The following is a 7762-nucleotide window of genomic DNA, read 5'->3' as shown; positions in this document are numbered from 1 at the left end:
AAATCCAACCAATTTCCTTTTTTTTTTTTTTTTTTTTTACAAGATAAATTTCTACTCTAGCCTAGTCTAAGTGTATATGTGTGTGAAGCTCCTCCTGGAGACTTGAACCCGACCCTTGCCCTCCATACCCACAACCAATTCTTTAAACCCTTTCAATTGTTCCATGACATTAATTGTTTCCCCTTAATTAAATACCCTCATTATTACATTAATATTTTTACCCATTTTAGGTAATTACATATACCACCACCCTTTAGGATACCAATAAAACATGGAACTAACTTGGGTTTTACTTATCTCTCTCTCTCANGTTTCTCCAAATACCAAAATCTCCTTGTTTATATCTCAACAAACCATTTAGCTACCTTCCAGGCTGTATGATACCACTGACGTCATCAACGATGCTTATCTTGGCTTGACGTGACTTTGAACCCACCAACTTAGCGAATCCCTGTTTGGAAAGAAAGAATTGAGTTTATATGTAGTTATAATGGTGTAAATATACTAATATTACAACTCTGATTCTTTTTTTCTTTTTATTTTTTTATTTTTTATTGAGGATTCCCTTTCATTTAATTAATAGTGGACAATAGACATAGAATAGATTATAGACAAGACAAAAATTCACAAAAATTTTACAAAATTTTAAATTTGTTGGGCTATGTGGAGCCAAATTTGTATTTGATCCAAATCCAATCAACTCAAGTCTCTACTCTATGGACTAAGCCTTGTTGGGAGTTTGGGAGCGTTGCCCCTGGGAAAAATTTTGGCCCATTTTTGTCCCACCGTGAATCTTCTATGTGAGATATAAATATCGCTGTTTCAAATTAGGGTTTTCATTTGTGTTATTTAAGAGTGAGAAAAATTATACTGCCACATCTTATATTTTTCCTTAAAAATAGTAAATTAATACAGCTTTGTATATGTAGGAAAATTGTTAAACCACATAATTTCTTGTGTTGCATGCTTACCCTTTGTGTGTGTTATTTTTATCTGTTTTTTTTTTTTTGCCTCTCACAAATATGGGAATACATGTAAATTCCCTACAAAATTATCCTACCACTTCAAACATAAGCCATTAAAAAAAGTACAAATTGGGATGGGTCTAATTTAGAAGTGTAGTAAAATTGTTGTGGTTCTTTTGTGTTAGGACATATGTGAATCATGTTAGGAACATATGTCAATATAGAATTGGCTAATCCTTGACAAAACGCACTTTACTTATAATTGGGTAGATATAGGATGTGTTTAATACTTCAAGGGACAAGGTTTCAAGTCCAAATGTTAAAGCCATGCAAGTCTATCTAAGAAATAAGTGAAGAAGTGCTAGATTTTAAAGCTCGACAACTAGCTCAACAAATAGTATCTATCGAGGTTCAAAAGGCAGCTTTTACCCGATGCTCAATAGCTACTCGATAGATAACCTATCTATTGAGATTTACAGAAATCAATTTTTCAGATCTGATTTCACTCCAATTCGTATATACACTTTTAAAAAAAAAAAAAAAAAAAAAAAAACTTTTTTTGAAAGAGTTTCAACCTATGTCGTCCGCTCTTGATGATAGTTTTTTATCATCAAACCAAGACACCAATCAGTTTTTGGTTTAGGCGGGAATTGAATCCCAGATCTCTTATATAACCATCAGAGGCTTTACCAGTTAAGCTAACTAGAACCCACTAAAAAAAAAAAAAAAAACCTTAGGTCTTGTTTTATGACACATTAGCACCATTAACTTTAATAGATTTTGAAGCTACTCCAGGTGAATGCCATGCTTGCTGGATATATTGGCCAAGTACGAGGCTGCCTCTAGACAGGCCATAAATTGCCAAAAGACGTCCCTTTTCTTTAGCCGAAATACAAGGCGTGAGGTGAAGGAAAAGATTCGTGGTTTGATGGGAGCGCAAATTATAACTGGCTGTGAGAAGTATTTGGGGCTACCGATGGTAGGGGGAAAGTCCAAAGTGTCCACGTTCAGAGAACTGCAAGAGAAAGTCACCAAAAGGGTCATGGGGTGGAAGGAGAAGCATATCTCAAAGGCAGGTAAAGAAGTGCTGATCAAAACTGTAGCCCAAGCGATTCCCACCTACTCGATGAGCCTTTTCAAAATTCCCAAAACAGTCTGTGATGGTATAAACTCTACTCTATCTAAGTATTGGTGGGGTCAAACTAGGGATGAAAAGAAAATACATTGGATTAATTGGGGAAGGCTGTGCACATCGAAAAGGAAGGGTGGAATGGGGTTTCAGGACATCCACGCCTTTAACTTGGCTATGTTGGCGTAGCAGGCATGGCGACTTCTCCATGAAACGCACTCACTGTTTTACCGAGTGTACAAAGCCCACTATTTTCCCTCATGCTCTTTTATGGATGCGGAATTGGGAGCAAGCCCATTGGTAGTGTGTAGGAGTCTGTTACAAGCACGAAAGGTGATTAGGGAAGGTTCTATATGGCAGGTGGGCAATGGACAAATGATAGGTATTAATACCCATAGGTGGCTGCCTCGACCACCAACCTTTAATAATGGAGCAGATAAAAGCTTGTAGGTGGCTGACCTCATTGATGCAACTACGAACTAGTGGGATCGAGCTAAGGTGCAAGCCATTTTTGACCCGAGTACAAGGGAGGATATCCTATAGCTCAAGCTAGGTAATATGACCTCAAGGTAGGGCCGGCCCTACCCTTAGGCAAATTAGGCAATTGCCAAAGGCCCCAAGTGGAAGGGAGGTCCCAAAATTTTAGAAAAAAAAGGGTAGTAGGGGCAAAAAAAAAAAGAAAAAAAAGTTTCAAATGAATTAGAAATATCCGGTCCATCCTTTAACCAAAAAACAAAAATTTTGGTAAATCCGGTTAAACATTGGTTCTAAACAAAATCATTGTCTAAAAATAACATTATTATCCTCTAGACAAACCAAAAATCAACAAGACAAACTACAAATCCGGTCTAAGAGATTAACCACAAAACAATCACAAATCAAAACAAATAAAACAACTCAAATCCCTAAAATTTTTAGTTTTACCATTCTTATGCTTCTTTGATTCTTTCTCTCTGCTCTCCGCCTCTCTCATCTCAAGGCTCAAGCAAGCTTTCTTTGCCTCTCTCATTCCTTCTCTGATTCTCTACTCTCCGCCTCTCTCAACTCCTCTGCCACCTCTGCACCTCTGCTTTAGGTTTTGAGATTGAGAGTATTCTGCGTTAAGATATAATTTATTTCATTATTTGGGTTTGGGTGCTAGGCTTTCAGGTTTCAGCCTTTCTATTCACTATATTTGTTAAGATAAAAAGCTTGGGCCTACCTCCTGCCTGTTTCACGTTTTTTCAGATTGGGCCTTCAGCTTCAAGTTTTTTGTTTTGTTCTTTTTTTTTTTTTTGGGTTAGAGATATTAGATACTATTTGTTTTGTGTTTTTTTGTGGGTGGGGTCTTATTAATAAGCCTTGTATTATGGTCGTGCTTAAATTTTTGTTATGCTTGTGCGTAATTTTTTTTTTTAAATTTTAATCTTGTGTTTATATATATATATTTTTTAGTTAGTGATAATGTAAGGTTGAAATTTATCAACCATTTCGTTGGCTTTATTCTGTACCAATTTGCTTGTAATTTAGCACTTAGTAACCCTGTATTTAGGTGGGAAACTTGTAAAGGTAGTGTGTGAAGAGAGTGTGAAGAAAAGCTTAAGTATGTGCAAAGAAGCAGAGTTTCGCGACTAGAACTCGCGGCTGACTCGCGACTGGCAAGCCGCCAACTGCAGGCACGTGAGAAGCACACAGGGGAGCTGAAGGGTCGCACCAGCTGTTGTACTACAAGACAAAAGTCCCAGGCTGGCCAGGCCGTTACTTCGCGACTTGAACTCGCGACTTGGACAAGCCGCAAGGCCATGCCGCCAACCAGCCCTGTTTGGCAAATAATGTCTCTTCGTATTCCAAACACACACCATTATATATAGACCCTTATATCCACGAAATATAGGGAGCTTCTAGAGAGAATTTTGTGAGAGAAACCCTAGAGCAAAACAAGATTGCCTCATCCCCAATCTTCATCTAAGAGACTCTACAAATTCCTCTACTCTCTTCCTTTCCATTGATACATCCTTGAGAGGTCATTGACCAAATCCTTTTCTCACCACACCCACGTCTGTGAGAAGGTTCATTTGGTGCTAAGGGAAGCAGTTTGGAAGGAACCAATATTCATTGGTTGATGCTATGGTTTAGTAGCGGAATCTGGCAAGTTAGAAAAGAAAAAGGTTCGGCGCAACCTCATTGGAGCAGGAAGCTTATAGGGCTTAGGTACCTGGGTAGATTAGGCTTGGAGGGTCTATTGCTGTTCATGTATCCCAACTACATTTTCTAGTGGATTATTGACCACTTGGAGGGCGGCGGAGAGGTTTTACGCCGAGGGCTTCAGTTTCCTCTTCGATAACACATCGCATGTTGTTCTTGTGTTTGCATCCCTCTTCCCTTTATCTTTACCATTTAATTACTGTTGTGATTGTGATTATTTATGATTTAGATTGTTTATCAATTCTATTGTAAGCTTGTTATCATCTTCCGCACATACATTGTTTGATACAAAGCTTGAATTGGTAATTTTGTAATTGGGGGTCTTAACGTTCAAAGGTGGTTTATACACATATTGAACTTTCAATTGGTATCAGAGCAGGTACACTTGCTGTGGTTTTAATACCTAAGTGTGATCCTTGACCCCTTGTTGAGATGGATAGGTCTCAATCTCTTAATTTACTACCGTTTTTTTATGGTAATAATTATGCATTTTGGAAAGTCCGCATGAGGACCTTTTTGTGTTCTATTGATGATGCTGTTGAGGTTGGTTGGACTAGGCCGGAGGCTGCCAAATCCACTTGGGATAAGGCAGCTCTTGTGGCAGCTAATGCTAACAGTAAAGTATTGAATGCTATTTTCTGTGGTGTCTCTCCAGAAGAATTTCACAGGATTTCACATATCACCGTTACTACGAAAGCATGGGAAATTCTGGAGACAACTTATGAAGGGACTAAGAAGGTGAAAAACACCAAACTACAGATGTTGACCACTCGCTTTGAGGAGCTAAAGATGAGTGAGGATGAGTCCTTTGATTCATTTTACAGTAAGTTGAACGAGGTGGTCGTCGGCAAATTTAATTTGAGGGAAAAGAAGGAGGATTCTAAAGTGGTAAGGATGATCCTTCGGTCGCTACCAGAAAGTTTTCGTGCCAAAATAACGGCCATTGAAGAGAGCAAGGATCTTGACGACATTAAAGTTCAAGAGCTGGTCGGTTCACTACAAACGTACGAATTGTCACTGCCCACGCAGAAAAAGAGCAAATCTCTTGCTCTTAAAACAATTGATGAGAGAGTGGTATCTCATGACTCTCCGGAAGAGGATGCAGTAGATAAAGATGTGGCGTATCTTGTAAAGAACTTCCGAAAATTCTTGAAACTCAAGAATGGTGGGAAATTTGGTGACAAAGGAAAATTTCAGAGTTTCGGGAGGGGGAAGAAAGAATTCCGAAGGAAAGATGATAGAGATTCCCAATCCTCTCAAGGAATTACATGTTTCGAGTGTAATGGACATGGGCACTTCAAAAAGGAATGTCCTAATTATTTGAAGTCAAAAGGAAAGGTCTATGCCACTACCTTGAGTGATACTGATTCATCAAATTCTGACTTTGAAGATAGCTGTGACGGAGAAGGATATTACTCCGCATTCATGACCATTGCACACGTGGAATCCTCGGATGATTTGGGTTCACTTGTGAAGGAGCTTGTGGAACATTATGATTTGGAGTCTATTGGGATTATTGAAGAATCAGAGGCTGAAGAAGATGAAGATACATCTAGTCTTCAAAAGAATTATGCCTTACTTCTTGAGAAATCAGATGAGTATACAAAGGTGGCAAATGCGGCTCTGAAGAAGATGAAGAGAGTTGAGGAAGATTACAAAAGCCTGTTGGTCAGATACGAGGAGGCAAAGTGTGAGATTGAAGCACTTAATGGTGAGCTATCAAAAACTTACACAAAAGTGAGATTTCTTGAGCAAGAGGTAGTGCAAGCTCATACCAAGAGAGATAGGGTCTCCTCGAAGAAGTTAGATGATGTTATTTCATTTTAAAAACATGCCTCAGACAAGTCCAGATTGGGATATACCGGAGGAAGTAGCTCATCAGCAAATTTCACCAAAAAAGTGAAGTTTGTAAAGGCTAAAGAGACGGCTGTGGATAAGCCTATTCTTGAGAAAGTTAAGACTGAAAGGAAGAAGAATGTGAATGATCAATGGGTGGTTAACAAGTCCCGCAATCAATCAGAAGCCAGATTTGGAGCTAGAGGAAGATCACTTCTAAGATCACAACAAGGTCCTAGAACGAACTATCTTTGTCACTATTGCGGTTTGCAAGGACATACTAGACCCAACTGTCACAAGCTGAGAGCATTGAACAATGCAAGTGCCCCTCGATCAAGAGGAATGAGAAATGACGAGAGGTCTTAGGGTGGTGAGCAATCAAGAGGTCAAAACCGTGATCCAGGAATGATGGACGTTATGAAGATGATCGGTGCCTTCATAAATTGCTTGGAAAGCTTCACAAGAAGGTTTGAAAGTCCTAATTCTCGTACCCAATCCGTTAAGGATATCACCCCAAACGCACGTGACATATGGGTGACGAAGGGTACTCATGCATAAGCATTACAACATGTCCATGTATTAATACTTCCCATGTTTGTGAATATGCCTGGTTGTGTGCTTCTTGCTAGTATTTAGGGTGTTATTTTGTTTGTGTGTTTGTCTTTGGTTCAAATGTTTTTACATTGTTATTTTTGTTGCTTTTGATCAATCTTTTACTGCTTTTGTGTCAAAAATCCAAAAACCACATAAAAAGTAGAAAATCCAAAAAGTTTGATCAACTTTGTTGAGTCTTCTCTCAAAACTTGTTTTGCCTTGTACCTTTGTACTTATGGCTTTGCGCATTTAACGAGCTTAGCTTGTCTCTTATGCACTCATATCATTGTGGAAGAAATTCTGAAATCTATGTGACTGTTGTAAATAGATCTTCAACCTTGTCATGAATGATTAGTAAATGGTTTTGTTGATCTTGAGACATGCATAGACTTGTGCCTATATATCTTCCCACTTTTATTTTTATCACTTTACTCAAAGAGCCCACCAAATGTAAATCTCCAAATGAAAAGAAATATTGAGCTGCAAAAACCTGTCGCGCACACTAGTATTTGACTAGGAAAAAGGGAAAGCAACCAAAATAAATTATATGATGCCCAAAAAGCCAAAGGCTAACCATCAAATTGAAATATTAAAAATTTCAGGCATCAATCTCACAATGAGATTTGTTAATTCAAAAAGATCAAATGTTATGTTAAAATTTGGAGCCAAATGAAAAGCTTCATTGAATTGTACTCAAGTTTTTGTGGGAAGTCATATATGCATACTTCTATAATTGAGATGGGTCACATTATCTAGTGCTAGTTGTGTATGCCTTGATTGAATTGATCATTGAAGCTTTACATGTACATAGTTATTTGATAGATTTTTGTTCTTTGAACATATGGGTTTGGGGTTTCTATATTTCTTTTTGATTGTGATGTTAGGTTTATCAGGTTGTTTGAGTTTTTGGTGTTTGTGGCTGGCATTGTTTTATCTTAAATCACCATATCTTATGTGTGCTACTGCTATTGATCTCTTTCTTGCACTTTTCATACTCATTATGTCATGTCTCATTGACATTTGCTCATTTCTACCTAAATGTGTTTTACAATGT

This window comes from Quercus suber, unplaced genomic scaffold, assembly GCF_002906115.3.
Source record: "Quercus suber isolate HL8 unplaced genomic scaffold, Cork oak 2.0 scaffold_132, whole genome shotgun sequence".
In the NCBI taxonomy this organism is placed as follows: domain Eukaryota; kingdom Viridiplantae; phylum Streptophyta; class Magnoliopsida; order Fagales; family Fagaceae; genus Quercus; species Quercus suber.
Note: the sequence above shows the minus strand (reverse complement) of the source record.